General features: G+C 34.6%; 1 pseudogene; it reads right to left on the bottom strand.

Annotated features, from left to right (window-relative positions):
• Positions 1–16551, bottom strand: part of LOC149539862 (uncharacterized) — a 60452-nt pseudogene extending 43901 nt beyond the window's left edge.
• Positions 16552–16796: the final 245 nt, after the last annotated feature.

Raw genomic sequence — 16796 nt, 5'->3', positions numbered from 1 at the left:
TAAGTTTCAAGCAAGTTAGAGCATTTTCTTTTTAAGTAGGTTTCAAAACCCTTAAATTGAGGGTTTCAAGAAAGATGTGGCCCTAACCTATATTTCTATGGCCAGTTTTCAATGGCCTTGAGGAATTTGCAAGGTTAGGGTAGGTAGATTAAGATTCCTAAGTTTTATAAATTTCTCAAATGATCTAAGGGATTAATGAACATGCCCTAGTGTGAAAATATGGTGTTTTTAGTCCTTAAAATGTCAATTTTGTGGACAGGGCTTGGAGTTGGGTTATGAAACTTGGAAAATAGTCATTCCATGTTGGGAAATGTGTAATAAGACCCTCAATAATAGAAAACCAATCCTCAAAACCCATTCTTGCACATTCTAAGTGGTCCAAGCTTGATTTGGCCAATTATGCCTTAGAGGCTTGCATAGGTTGGGGAGTTGAAGCTTTGGGGTTTTGTGTAACTTCAAAAAGGGTATCCAAATATCTAAATTTTTTTCTAGGTTCAGTGGAGAAAAGAAAAGTTTCTATGTCAAAACCACAAAAAGGGTTACATTGGCAATTAGGCGCATTAAGAGCAATTTTTCAAAATACATGTTAGGAGAATAAACCAGTTGTGGAGACCTCATCATTAGGTGTTCCTTGAAGTTTCTAAGGTGTTAATTTGAAGCAAGAAGCTAATTAGGATCTATTTCACAAATTTTCTCATTTTCCCCTTATTGCTTCCCAAGCCTTGAATAGGGAAAGTGATCAAGTAGTTTTGTGAAGTTGGGTAGAATTTTGTTCAATTTTGTAACCAAGTTGGAAAGATTCTTTGAAGACACTTACGAAGGTGGTAAAGGTAGTTTTCCTTAACAGTGTTTTTTTGGGAATCCACTAGCTTTTGGTGTGAGCACTCTGCATCATTTTGGATGCAAATTACATTAAGATGAAATGCATGAAATACTTAGAACATAAACAAGAAAAATAAGATATATATTATGATAACTATTTATGTCATACATGAAAAAACATATAATATATTATGATAAGCAATAATGTAATAAGTCTAATAATGTCATGCATCAAATATATATCATACATCAAATATAAAATGTCATATATACATCAAATGTATGTTGAATATGTCCACTAACATAAAATCCAAGATATATGTCCACTAATGTCTATAAATGTGTGTCTATGCATGAAGGGAAGGAAAAAATCCCTAGAGGTCTTCAGTCATTGCATGGAGTAAGATGATGGGGATGATGGGGTCTTCCTCACACACTCTCTCATCCTCTTGTTTAGGCTCCTCTCTAACTGGAGCTGATACAAATAGAGTAAATATGAGAAAATAATTATTAAAATCAAATATATATACACACAAAATAAATTATTTTCTTAGCATCATCAAATAGTTGCTCTGTACATTCACCTCAAAGGCTCACAAATAATTAGGAGTAACAAGGCCCTACAAAAATTTAATCAATATAATCACTTAGTCATACTTATAAATACAATTTGAAATTTCAATACTAAATATGATAAATAACAACTAAAACTATGAAAACTCTTTCATACCTTGGTCAATGGCTCTGAACTCACCATCATGGCAACAACTCCATGATCGATGGACTGGTGAACATGAGGAGGAGTCTTGGATGTCAACAACTACAAATCATATAATATAGTTTATAGGCAAAGTGAAATATGAAACAAATATAATCAAATAAATTAAATTAACATGAAATAAATGTACCTCTATGAAGTTTATATCATACCTAGGGTTAGAGTCTATTATGAATGCTGATGATCTTGTAGAGAACTAATGCACATGGAAAGAAAAAATTGTCAATCCTTCATATGATTACTTAATAAATATGTATTAATTTAAATGAGTAAATTGATACATACCTCTTGACTCATCAACAAGACATAAAATGTGGTCAGGGAATCTGTCCTATGGTGATCAACACTCTTACCCTAAATTTTGAATAATGTCAAGACATGCTAATTAATTAATCGTTCATTGTATATATGAAATGTGACCAAATTAGTTGATTGTAATTGTAATTTACCTGTGTGTCAATGCCAAATGTGCCACTCAGGAACTCATCAATGACTAGCCCATTATCCATAGTGTCTCCAACATGACTATCAAATGTGCATAAGGATCCACATGATGTGCACATCATGTGATTGTGACACAAAGTAGGCTCCTCCTCAACTAATGGACTAGTGCAATGAATGAGGGTTTGTGTCAAAGCATTGATAGTCCCTGGAGTATTGGTCTCTACATTTCCTTCACAACTAATGGAATAATTACATGCATGCCATGTGGCTTGAAAACAAGCACCCTAACTACATTAGGGTCATGAAGTGCCCCTGACCTCTCAAATGATGACCCCCCACCTCTACCTTGAGAATCTAACATATCAAAATAATTGGGGATCTCCCCAAGGAAAAATTCACAATACAATTTTGTTAAGAAATACATTGGAACCTCATGATTATTACAGGGAGGGGCATCAAAGACAATCCACCATCTATCCCAAAAGTTATTTCTAATATCATCATGTACGCACCAATGGATGAAGAACCTTTTAGTGGTATCTTTAATAGTGTCTTGTTCTCCAAGATTTTTTAACAATGCACATATGCTACCTTTTTCTATATTATTTTTTCTTACATCTTTATAGGATTATTTTTTTGCATAATATCTTTATTTTTCTTCTCTCTTAACATGCCAAATATCCAACTGACCACTAACAAAAGTTACATGGTTCATAATGGACTCAAGGGAGGATGCCAATTGTGCTTTCATAGGATTATGTTTCACACAAGCTTTCAACCTACCAATGATTGCTTCTAATTCATTTTTCCCTCTTTCTATTTCATTCATTATATTGTCTTGGGTGCCAAGAGGAGGTCTTTCAATTGGTGGAGGTTACCAAATTTCACACTCTTCTTGTGGAGGGTTTTCATTTTGATTTTGCTAATTAGGCTGGCAATTTGGTGGTTGATTATTCATATTTCCTAATAAGAAACCAATTGCATTTTAAATAAATAAATAAATTTGAAGTAAAACTGAAAAAACATACAAAACAATGAAAAAAGCATACAAAAAAATGAAAAAAGAAGAGTAGAAAGCATCCTTGACCATCCTGATCTTGAACTTCGATAACAAGGAGGCATTTTGAAGAGAAGAGTGAGAAAATTCTTCAACTTTGACAAACTACGTATGCACTTTTAAGGGGAAAGAAGAAACCAACACAAAGAAATAAGAGAAAATAGAATGGACCATGGGTTTGTAGCCCATTTATAGAGTTTTTAAAAAGCATGTGCACACTTTTAGAAATTTTAAAATTTTAGTTGTGTGTCATCTTTTTGGCACCACAACTCAGTAGCATTTTGCTAAGAATATCAATTAAGAAACAATATTTCAAAGCCAATGTATTATTTTACTTTTAAGAATATTTAAAAAGCTTTACCTTAGGTGTTCTTGCTCCTAGCCTCATAACTCTAGTAGAATGAGTACTATGTGGTGTTCTTGTACCACTTTTTGCACCCTGTATTACATATTGTCTTCACATATCAATCTAAAGTGCTCTATAAAATTAAAAATATTTACTTTTACAATATTTATATGATTAAATAATATCATGCCAAAACTCATGAGGTTCATTAGATGGGATTTGGGTAATGCTAGGAGAAATAGATGTGGATGGGAATTGGATGGATTCAATGAAAGGGATGCTTACAATGATGGTAGTATTGGATACAGCTGCCTAATTGTATGTTATCTTTGATGTCACACTAATGTCATATCAGTTGTCAATCAGTGCTTACCGAGCTCACTTGGTTAGCAAGATAGTTTCTCTTGTCTACTAAGCATTCCTAAAGTTTACTCTACGAATACAATGTCTATCGAGCTCACTTGGACATCGAAGGAAATTATGAAAGAAAATAGTGTTAACTAAGTTTTCATGGTTAAAAAAGGAAAGTTGGATAGAGTTAGTGCTAACCAAGTTCACTTGGTTACCAAAGGATATTTGCAAGGTCACTTTGTTAACTGAGCTTCTATTGGTTAACACAAGAAATTGTCTTAGAACCATTGTTTACTGAGAAAAGTCGGCTAATAAAGGACTTTGTTGTTTTGAAATGAGAAGCTTTATTATTTTAAGCATTGGTTCTAGCCAACTATGGTGATGATTAGTGGTCATTATAATTTGTAATGAGCTGACTTGACAATCTAGATGATATAAATATAAGGTCAAGTTGTGGTTTTCAAGTGTGTGTGCAAGTGTGTTGATTGAATTAAGAAGAAAAGAGTGAAAGTGAACTTGAAGGATAAGAAAATATCCTCGTGGAGAAAAAAAGTAAAAGAGATCTAGATTCAGCAATTCAGTTGCATCACAATTAGGTCATTTCATTGTTTCTCTCTAACCATTGTAGTAGTGATCTAAAATCCCTTAACAGAGTTGGTTTAACAACCAGTTGTAAATCCTCTAACAAGGTGGCAATTCCATTGAATTTTTTTATGACCTCTTGCAAGGCCACTCCTAATAGGCTGATTAAATCCTCTAATAAGGTCACACCTAACAATGTGTTTTGTAACCTTTAACAAGGTTGGCTCCTAACAAGGCTCACTTCAAAAGAGTGAAAAATAGTAACTAGTTACATTTGTGGTTTTTCTCACAGTGGGTTTCCATGTTAAATCCTGGTGTCTCATGTGTTCATGATATTTCTCTTATGCTTGCAAATTAATTACTGTTAATGTTTTAAGATCTACTAAAAGTAATTCACACTTTGCATTTACTGAGTTACAACATTTTTTGTGTGTTTATCGAGTTACAACATTTTTTGTGTGTTTACCGAGTAACATCAACAATCTGTTTTCTCAATCTAAATTTTATTGTTGACATCTAAGGTATCGTAGATTTATTTTTGGTAACTTATTCACCAACCCCCTCTTAGTTATTCCTTCTATATTTCCAACAATTGGTATCAGAGCTTTTGGTACTTGTAGGAAAGGTTTCAAGGACCTAATCTAAAGATTAGGATGTCTTACAAAGAAGAGATTACAAAGCTAAACAGAGACAACTTTTCAACTTTGTAGGAACTCATGAGACTTCATCTAGCCACCACTAGTGATTCAAGCTGAAAATACCTTGATGAAGAATACAAAACTCCTGTTGGTACATTATCTATTGGAGATCTTACTAAGAAAAAGAACCATAAAATCATGATGATTGATATTGCATCTACCCTCAGCTATGATGAATTTGATAAGATTAAAGACTGTAAAAATGCTTTTGATATGTGGAACAAGCTAAAGGACATTTGTGGTGGTGATGAAAATGTAAGGAGAGCCAAAGTAGAAAGCCTTAGAGGATACTATTGTAAGTAAAGTTCTTAGAACATTCCCCCCTATCTATGCAATAAGAGTATCTCCTATTCAAAAAAAGAGGTGTGATCCAAATCACAAGTTAAGTTTGGATGCCTTGGTAGGAAGATTGACAACTTTTGAGCTAGACAACTTTGACAATTATGTTCCATCTTCCAAAAATGTTGAGTTTTCATTTGAAGCTAAACTTTCACTCAAAGAAAAAGGAAAGAAAATAAAGGACATTCAATCAGAAAGTGAAGAGGAAATAGAGGAAAGTTCTAATAGTGATCTTGAAGTTGTTGAAGCTTTACTTGCAAAGAAATATTCTAGAGGAAGAGGAAAGTACAAAGGTAAGGTTCCTTTGATCTACTTTTCATGTGAAGAGATTGGTCATATTGCTGCTAGGTGCCCAAACAAAGAAAGAAAGGATGAGAAAAAGAACCATAGGTACAAAGGTAAGAAGGAATCCAAAAGTCACAAATCATACAAGGGCAAAGGTAAGAAGACTTTTTTTATGGCTAATGATTCTGATAACAGTGAAGATGAGATAGTATACATTGCTAAAAAAGATGAATCTGATAAAGAAGAAGATAAGATGGCACTTATCTCTCATGTTAGTAAAAATGACACATGAATCATAGATAGTGGGTGTTCACATCATATGATTGGAGACAAAACAAAACACTTTGAACACAATGATGGAGGTAGTGTAAGGTTTGGAAATAATGAACCTTGTTGCATAAAAGGGAAAGGCTGAATCTCTTTAACCAAAGAACTTGTATGTGACAATGCCTATTGGGTTGAAGGACTAAAACATAATTTGCTAAGTGCAGCATAGCTAATCAACATTGGATTCAAGGTAGAATTCATGCACTAAAAGGCAAGACTACTGGATGACAAAGGGAATTTGATTGGATCAGGTAAACAAACAAGAGGTAACCTATTTTATCTTGATCTAGGTGATTGCTCATGTTTTATTGCTTAAATGGAAGAAAGTTGGTTATGGCGTAGAAGATTATGTCATGCAAACTTTGATAATATGGTCAAGATAAGAAAATTTAGAAAAGTAAGAGGTATTCCTAGTTTGAAGAAACTAGATGTTGGATTATGCAAAAACTGTCAGACTGGCAAAATGGGAAAGACTAGTTTTAAGAACAAAAACTATCAATTTGAAGATGTCTTGGAAATTGTACATACTGACCTATGTGGAACCATTCAAATAGAAATTTATAGTGGAGAAAAATTATTTATTCTTTTTTTTTATGACTATTCCAGAATGATAACTATTGTGTATCTTAGAGAAAAGCTAGAAGCATTTGAGAAATTCAAATGGTATCTAGCAAGAGTAGAGAAGGAAATAGGGAAAATATTGAAATTCTTAAGATCAGATAGATGTGGTGAATTCATCTCCAATGAATTTAATAACTTTTTCATTGAAAGAGGAATTAAAAGATAGGTATCAACCCCTGGTACTCCCGAGTAGAATGGAATAGTTGAAAGAAGAAATAGATCCATCATGGATTGTGCAAGGACTCTAATGATTGAAAAGAATGTTGCTATCAAATACTGGAAGGAAGCCATTAGTACTGTAGTCCATACTTTGAACTGAGTTCAGTTGAAGAAGGATTCAGAAAAGACTCCCTATGAATTATGGTATGGTTACAAACCCAATGCAAGTTACCTGAAAGTATTTGGTAGTAAATTTTCTATCTTGAAAGAGTCTACAAAGGGAAAGTTTGATGTGAAAGGTGATGAAGGTATATTTTTAGGATATTCTTGCAAAAGTAAGGCATATAAATGTTTGAATTTGTCTACTCATCAAGTCATAGAAAGTGCACATGTGAGAATTGAAGAGTTTGCAGAAAAGACTGAAGAATAAAGCAAAAGGGAACCAGAAGATTACAAAAGATTTTTTTACTTCAAACCCAATACATTGCTAGACACATCTAACAATAAGGAGACTTCACCTCTTGAGTCTTCCTCGGCTTTTGAGTTACAAAATGTACAAACTGAGACATAGGGACCCAAGTCACATTCTGAGGCTATCAAGCCAATGCCTATTGAGTCAGAACGACACAAGCTAGAAGTTGAGATTCAAAATGAAGACAATGCAATTCATTCAAAAGGAAAAGAACTTGTATTGGCCAAGTATGTTAGAAGGCATCATGCAGTTGATCAAATTATTGGAGATAAATTTGAAAGTACTATAGCAAGAAGCAAATTGAAAGGTACATTTTTACTTGCTAATTTTGAACCTAGAAGTGTTAGAGATGCATTGGGAAATGAAAGTTTGATTGAGGCTATGAATGAAGAAATAGAAAAAATAGAGAAGAACAAAACTTGGGACCTTGTTCCTAGACCAAAAGATAAAAATGTGATTGGAACAAAAATGGGTATTCAGGAATAAGTTGAATGAAGATGGACAAGTATCAAGAAACAAAGCTATATTGGTGTGCAAAAGCTATTCTCAAGAAGAAGGAATTGATTATGGTGAGACTTTTTTTCCTGTTGCAAGATTCAAAGGTGTTAGGACCCTACTTGCATAAGTAGCTCACAGAGGATTCAAAGTATATTAGATGGATGTTAAATCTACATTTCTCAATGGTATTCTTGATGAAGAAGTCTACATTGAATAGCCAAAAGCTTTTGTTGATCCTGAAAAAAGTGATATGGTTTGCAAATTACAAAAAGCACTGTATGGTCTGAAACAAGATCCTAGAGCATGGTATGAAAGATTACATAACTACCTTATACAGATTGGTTTTCATACAACAAATGATAACAATACTTTGTATATCAAGCAAGGACCATATAACAAGATTGTGCTGGCAAAGATATTTGTGGATGACATTCTATTCACAAGGAATGATGATTTATGCAAAGAATTTTCAAAATAAATGAACAAAGAGTTTGAAATGTCCATGTTTGGTGAGATAAAATTCTTTGTTGGATTACAGATACAACAAAACAAGAATGATATCTACAATACTCAATCTAAGTATATCAAGGAGATACTCAAGAAGTTTGGTATGGAAGATTCTAAATTGGTTGGTACCCCTATGTGTACTAGACTCAAGCTCACAAAAGATGATGACTCCAAAGAGGTAGATTAGACCTTATACAAATCAATGATTAGAAAATTACAATATGTAGTTCACATAAGGCCTGATATTGCCTTAGTAGTTAGGATAATGGCATGATTCTTAGCTAAACCTAAAGAAAATGATATAATGGCAATCAAAAAAATCTTGAGATATTTGAAAGGAACTAAAGACTATGGCTTATGGTACAAGCTTGGAGGAAATCTTGACCTAAATGTATTCACTAATGCTGATTGGGCAGGAAATCTTGATGACAGAAAAAGCACAAGTGGTGGATCATTCTTTCTTAGTAAAAGGTTGGTATCTTGGACAAGCAAGACGTAAAACTGCACATCCCAATCCACTGTAGAAGCAGAATATGTAGCAGCAATAGTGAATTGTTCTAACATTGTTTGGTTTAAACAACTGTTGGAAGGCATGAAGGTTGAGATCAAAGAACCAATTGTCATGTTTTGTGATAACACTAGTGCAATTAACATATCAAAGAACCTAGTGATGCATTCCAAAACTAAGAACATTGCTATAAAATATCATTTTGTCAGAGAACTGGTGTAGGACAAAGAAATCATATTGGAATATGTCCATACAAAAGAATAGATTGCAAACATATTCACCAAGCCATTACCTAAAGATGCATTCCTATATCTAGGAGGTAAGTTAGGGGTCATTCCCCTATCTGAAGTTCACTAAATTAAGTTTTAGTGATGCATCAATAGGAACCATGTTGAAGATCAATCAATTGATGCAACATAGTCAAGAGAATATTGCATATGAATCAGCACTCAAGGTACATTGATACTAATTTGGTATGTGTTGTCTTTGGCATGTGTTGTCAATGAGGGAGAAGATTACTGTCATATCTTTCTAAAATTTGTTTTTCAAGAGGGAGATGTTATGTAATTTCTTCACAGAGGGAGATTACTACATGAAAGAAAAAGTTTTTATTGAGAAATCTAAGAGGAAGAAACTTTCTATCAGAGAAAGTCTTGTTCTCAAATTTCATTGTGCTATGACAAGTTGTATTGCCATCAATGCCAAAGAGTGAGATTCTTGGATACAATTATATAATTGTGTGTTGTCTTTGATGTCACACAAATGTCATATCAGTTTTCAGTCAATGCTTACCGAGTTCAGTTGGTCAGTAAGATAGTTTCCCTTGTCTACTAAGTGTTCCTGAAGTTTACTTTGTGAAGATAGTGTCTACCAAGCTCACTCGAGCGTTGAAGGAAATTATGGCAAAAAATAGTGTTAACTAAGGTCTCATGCTTAATAAAGGAAAGTTGGATAGAGTTAGTGCAAAATAAGATCACTTAGTTACCAAAGGATTTTTTCAATTTTTTAGTGTTAATTGAGCTTCTATTGGTTGACATAGGAAATTGTGTCAAAACTAGTGTTTACCAAGCAGAGTCAGCTAATAAAGGACTTTGTTGTTTTGAAATTAGAAGCTTAATTATTTTAATTATTGGTTCTAGCCAACTATGGTGATGATTAGTGGTTATTAATTTGTAATGAGACAACTTGACAATCTAGATGATATAAATGTAAGGTCAAGTTGTGGTTTTCAAGTATGTGTACAAGTGTGTTGATTGAATTAAGAAGAAAAGAGTGAAAGTGAACTTGAAGGATAAGCATATATCCTTGTGGAGAAAAAAATTATTATTCAATCAAGAAGGATCAAGTTTAAGTAGACAAGAGATCTAAATTTAGCAATTCAGTTGGATCACAATCAGGTCATTTCATTGTTACTCTCTAACCATTGTAGTAGTGATCTAAAATCTCTTAACATAGTTGGTTTAACAGCCAATTGTAAATCCTCTAACAAGGTGGAAATTTCATTGAATTGTTTTAAGACCTCTTACAAGGCCACTCCTAATAGGGTGATTAAATCCTCTAACAAGGTCACACCTAATAGTGTGTTTTGTAACCTTTAACAAGGTTGGCTCCTAACAAGACTCACTTCAGAAGAGTGAAAAATAGTAACTAGTTAGATTGGTGGTTTTTCCTTTATTGGGTTTCCATGTTAAATCCTGGTGTCTCATGTGTTCATGATATTTCTCTTATGCTTGCAAATTAATTATTGTTAATGTTTTAAGATCTGCAAAAATTAATTCACACTTTATATTTACCGAGTTACAACATTTTCTATGTGTTTACCGAGTAGTAGCAGCAATCAGTTTTCTCAATCTAAATTTTATTATTGACATCTAAGGGATCTGGGATTTATTTTAGTGGTAACTAATTAACCCCACCCCCTCTCTTAGTTACTCCTATATTTTCAACATGTAGGAGATGGAAGAGGATCTATAAGTGGGTTTTTAGTGTCATACCAATTAAGAAATAATATTTTAAAGCCAATGTATTAGTGTACTTTTAAAAATATTCAAAAAACTTTACCTCAAGTATTCTTGCTCCTAACCTCACACTCTAGCAGAATGAGTACTTTTTGGTGTTCGCATAATGCTTGTTGCACCTTGCATTGCATATTGTTTTCATATCAATCTAGAGTGATCTATAAAATAATTTTATTTTTTACTTTTATGATATTTAGGTGATTAAATAATATCATTTCAAAACTCAAACAAAAAAACAAACCTGTGTCCCTTGTCCACCTAAGACCATCACCATCAAATCATTTGTGAGTGTGAAATCCCCACCTCTGTATTAATAAAAATTATGCCCATAATATGGACATGGATGTGATGACACTCCATCCTTAGACACCTCCTTATCTATCCCATCACACATGTGCTAATAGCTAAACAAAAATGTTGATTGGGCCCCAAAGACTATAATGATGCATGAATGATGATGTAGGTGGCACAAGTGAGGATGACATTGGTGGTGTAAGTGACTCAAGTGGAGATGATGGTAGTAGTGTAGGTGACATGAGAGGAGATGACACTGGTGGCATAGGTGATGCTGATGGAGTTGTCATAGGTTGTGATGACCGAGGTGCCATAGGTGATGATGATTGAGTTGTCACATACTATGTTGACCCTAGTGCCATAGGTGATAATGATGGAGTTGTTGCATTTTGTGATGGCCCTAAAGGCACATTTGATGATGGTCATGGTGCCATAGGTGAAGGAAAACCACCTAACTATGAGCCATACAAAATGATAACATCTGTCAATGATGTAGCCACATGAAGAGTCTATAAATAAATAGACTCCTTTACAATTGATGGGGGCACAACATGACGCATTGGTTTTCATGATGTATGTCTCCTCTCATGTTGTGGTACCACCCTATGAGCCCCAGGTCTATCCTGCACAGAATCTCTTCCTCTACTCTACAACTGATGAATATCAAAGTAATTTGGCTTTTTGCTAAGGATGAACTCACAATATAGCTTTCTCAAAAAATATAGAGGCACCTCATAATTATTATGTGGTGGTAGGTCAAATACCATATACCACCTATCCCAAAAACATGATCTCATCCTAGTATGAGTGCATCAATGAATAGGAAATGTTTTGGTTGTGTGCAATAAGGAGTTGCCAAATACTCTATAATAAACTTTTTTAAAGAATTAAGAATTGAAACATTTGAACCATAATAAAAATAAATAAAACTAATTATTTATGTGTATTACTTACAATAAAAAGGAAATATTTACCTGGTGCAATGTAGCCAATGGATCCTTTCAGTGCATCTATAGAAGTCAAATCTATCGAATTTCAAAAAATAAGATTGGAAAGGCCAAAATATGCTATATATGAATTCATGTCTTCTCCTAATAAGACATTGTTAGGCTTGAGGTCACAATGAATCACTTGAAAAAAGAAATAATAGTGAAGATATGACATTCCTTTTGTATCTCTGTTGCTATCCTTATTTAATCTCTCAAATTTAATCGGCAGGTACCTCCATCATGAGGATACAACCACATCTCTAGACTTCCATTTGACATGAATGGAAGAATTAAGGCTTTAAAATCAAGGTTGGAACATGTTGAAATGATTTTAATTATATTTCAGTGTCAAACTCTCTTCATTACATTACATTCTTTCTTGAAACTTTTGTGAGCATGGTCATCTTGCAACTTCAGAACTTTAATAGCAATATGTGTACCATCATTTAGAATCCCTTTATAAATACATCCAAAACTACCAACTCTTAAAAGATTTTAATTATTGAACCCATCCATTGCCTCTACAAGTTCTTCATATGAAATATTTTGAGGCCATACTTTTAGAGGGACACTGGAATGTCTATAGAACCTATAGGAAAATATTGCCAATAAAAGAGACATTATCAAAATTGCTATGCCAACAACAATAGTAATTATCACCCTTTTGGAGACTAGTGGTTTTTTGTGACTAGAATGAGAGCATGGTGGCAATTTCATCCATCCACCACAAAGGCCTAGATTTCCCATGATTTCAAAGGCATCAAGTTTGGTAAATGCTCCTTCATTTGGGAGCTCTCCAAATAACCTATTTGAAGAGGGATTGAGATGTTGTAACTTTTTCATCTTTTTAAAAGCTATTGGTATTGTATCTAAAAAACTATAGTAAGAAAGATCTATGTACTTCAGATTTTGTAGATTTGCCAGTGATGTAGGGATTAGCCCCTCAAAGGCATTTGCTGAAAGATTTAGGTATTCCAATGCCTTGCAGTTTTCTAGCACATTAGGAATGGCACCAAAAAAATTGTTTTGTGAAACATGTATAGCTAAAACCATTGCCATTTTGCTCAATCCAAAAATAGAATCTTGCAATGAATTTCTAGAAACATTGAAATAGAACTGGAGATTCTGAAGACTTGCAACATCAAAAGGCATATTTCCTGTTGGCTTGTTGTGTGCCAAGTTGACCAATTCCGAAGTCTTGCATCTCCCTAAACTAGGAGGTATTTCCCTTGATAGTTGATTGTGATCAAGATAAAGGTCTCTTAATTGTTGAAGTTTCCCAAGATTGTCAGGAATTTTCCTTGAAAGCTTATTCTCACTGAGTGATATCAATCCAAGCCTTTTTTGATTGCCCAAAACTTTATGCAATTCTTCCTTGTAAATTGTTTATGTAGAGAGTTAATCTTTCTAGATTTGGAAGTTTGTCGATTGTAGATGGAATAATCCCATTGAATCAGTTTTCATCTAGGGTTAGTAATGTCAAGTTTGTTAGGTTACCAATTTCATATGGTATGCTTCCCCCAATTTCATTAGTGTGCAAACTTAAAATTGTGAACGACTTTGAAAGATGACCTATTGAAGTGGGCAAGACACCAGTGAGATGGTTAAATCCCAATTGAATTTCCTCCAAGATGGAATAATTAGTTAACACTATTAGAATAGACAATCCATTTCTTCCACTCAAAAAATGATTTTGCCACAAAGAGAGCCATTTCAACTACTACATTCTCCTAAGTTCCAAGGTTACCATGTCGCTCAATTGATTATTAGATAAATATAACATTTGCAGCTGAGTCCAATTGCCCACTGAGGTAGGTATTTTTCCAGTGAGTTGGTTTCTCCACAAAAACACTTGTTGCATTTCTAAAAGCCTTCCAAACTCCCATGGAACAAGGTCATTCAAGAGGTTTTGAAATAGCACCATTATTTGGAGATGAGTGCAATTTGAAAAGGTCAAAGGCATCAATCTTGTTAAATTGTTTGAGTCAAGATCAAGACACTTTAGCTAAGTAAGCATACTCAACTCAGTAGGAATACGAACTTGGAGTCTATTAATTCCCAAGTCAATAGTACTTAAAACAAACATATTTCCTAAGAAAGATGGGATAATGCCTATCAATTTGTTTACTACTAATAACATGGATTCTAAATTTGAAAGAAGGCTAAATTTAGAGGGAATACTTTCACTTAAGTGGTTAAGAGACAACTCAAGCTCTCTCAAGCGAAATAGCCTTCCAAGCTATTATTATAGAGAGAAAGTACTCTAAGGAAGGAAAGGTTTCCCAGAAAGGGAGAGATGGGGCCAAGTAATCCCATACTAGTGAGATTCAAGGAAACCATACATTGTCTACAAGAAGAGCAAGAAATGCCAGTCCAATTATAGAAGGTGTGATTGGGAGACCAGTTGAGCAAGGAATTGAATAGATCCAAAATTAAAGAAGCCTTGAAAGTAGTGAGATATTGTTGATCAAAATAATTGGAAGGCTTTGTCAAATGAGGCAAAGCAAAGAGACACAAAAAGAGGAGCAGAGAAAGTAGCATGGTCATCTTCATTCATAGACTTCGCAAGCAAAACCCCCAATAAATAAAAAATGAATAGTTGATTGGATTCACTTTTACATTTGTAATAAATAGTTCCTATGGGTATCACTTTTGGTTTGTGATCCGTTGATTAGGTCATAAGAAAACACAATTGAGCTATATGATATGTCTTATGATTTATCTGCCATCCATTTTTGTTTCAAATACAATTTTCTTGGCAACTCGTCAATGAAGTGAGGTGGTTTAAAATGATATGAGTGGAGTTTGGTAGCTTTGAATGCCCAACTGACTTTGTTATACACATGTTTGATGAGTGGTGAAAGTGGATTGTTCATATGATACTCCATTTGTTTTTGAAATAAAAGTAGCCAAAACAAGGGGGCTGGCCCATTACAAACTAGTTGGATGACTACCAGTAGATAACCATTAGAACACAACTAACTCCTAATGTTTTTTAAAATGAAAGCAGAAGTTTATGCTATAATAACTACAAGCTTTAAACAAAATGTATGTTAACAAGCAACATAAGTTGATACTAAAACCATAAAGATATCTACATCTTTAAATAAAATGCTTGTTAGTTGATAGAAGATATTTAACAAAAACAAAGGCGTGACAACCTTAAAACCAAAAAAGACTGTAAGCCAATGGATTAACAACATACAAGAAAAAAGAAGAAGGGGGGGAGCCCTTAAGATTTCTTGACCTCCTTCTTTCCTAGGAGGACATTCATCCAGTATTCCACCAAGAAGTCATAAAGTAGCTTGGAGTCCTCCCTAGGTAGGTCCCCTTTAGCATTCCTCAATAGGCACAGGGTGGTAGCTGCCGCATAAGTGAGTTTAACCATAAACTTGGTTAACAGTCCCATTCTTTTCTCCAGTGCCTAAATTCTCTCCCACAACAAATTACCAACCTTATTTGAAACATCAGGATGTCTATCCCTGCTAGCCTACGTACCCTACACAATAATGGGGTTAGTGGCCTTTTTAGAATCTACCTTAATAGGGGAGGAGATCGTAACGAGGGAAGACATCCTATCCACCATTTTGGAGAATTGATCTTTAGTAAGGTCCACACACTCAGGCACCACCATCTCCAAGACATGCGACACCTCCTTAGTCTCCTTTCCATTACTTGAGTTTGACTTGGAAGAATCATAAATCTCTTCTTCAACCCCCTCCATACCTCCCTTACCAAAGTTAATAGTTTTCTCCTTCATTCTTCTTTTGTGGTAGCCCAAATCCTCAGAATTTGATTCCTCCTCTTGTGAGGCTCCCTCCCTTAACTTCCTCTTAGCCTGAGACTAGGCCAACCTCCCTAACCGCCTCCTTCCCCCTCTCCTCATCCTCTAACTCCATTTTCATTTCTCCTTACCCTTTCTTTTTTTCCCCTTTAGGGAGGGATTAACTTGGGATCCACTAGGAGAGGGTTGAGGGGTGGGAGCTCGAGGACCAATAATCCTAAGGGGGACCATTTGGGGCCTAGGGTTCAGGTGAACAAGAATATCAACTTCCACAATCCTAGGGGGAACCAAGGCAAGGTGAAATTGGTATAGCCTAAAAATTAGACCCTAGTGTAGAATAGTAAAATTAACCCCCCTTCTCATTTTATCTTTCACATCCACAACATAATCTTCAAGATCATGCAATAGAAAGAAGGGAATAGAAAGAAAATCATAGTGTCTAAAATGATTAAGAAGAGGAAAATGGTAGTAGTAGAAAAATCAATATCTTCCTTCTAGGGTAAGATATTTCATCAAAATTAGACAAACCTTGTTCCACAGGTCAGGTAGCTTCTTCCTCATCAGACCCCCTCTGTGTTGAATCAGTTCCTCACCATCCTCAAAGAAATGGTGCAAATTGGTTTCATCAGTCTCCCATGTCACCTTCTGCCATTTTCTTCCCCTCATCGCCATGCCCGTCATCATAGCAATTACCTCCTCCAAAACATGAAATGAGATACCATTAATGGTCACCTTGTGATTCTCCCATGAGTTAACAAATTGCATAAAATAATTCTCATCATGCCTATTAAGGATCTCCATGAATGGGAAAAAACCGCCCTCTTTCAAAATGTACTAGACCAAGGGCTTCCTCACACTATCATCGATCATAGAGGATTCAATGCACAATAGGTCACCTCCCATCTCTGTATTTTTTT

This window comes from Cupressus sempervirens, chromosome 9 (assembly GCF_028749045.1).
Source record: "Cupressus sempervirens isolate cs-2001-9-10 chromosome 9, ASM2874904v1, whole genome shotgun sequence".
Taxonomy (NCBI): domain Eukaryota; kingdom Viridiplantae; phylum Streptophyta; class Pinopsida; order Cupressales; family Cupressaceae; genus Cupressus; species Cupressus sempervirens.
This window is presented reverse-complemented; position numbering and strand designations above follow the sequence as displayed.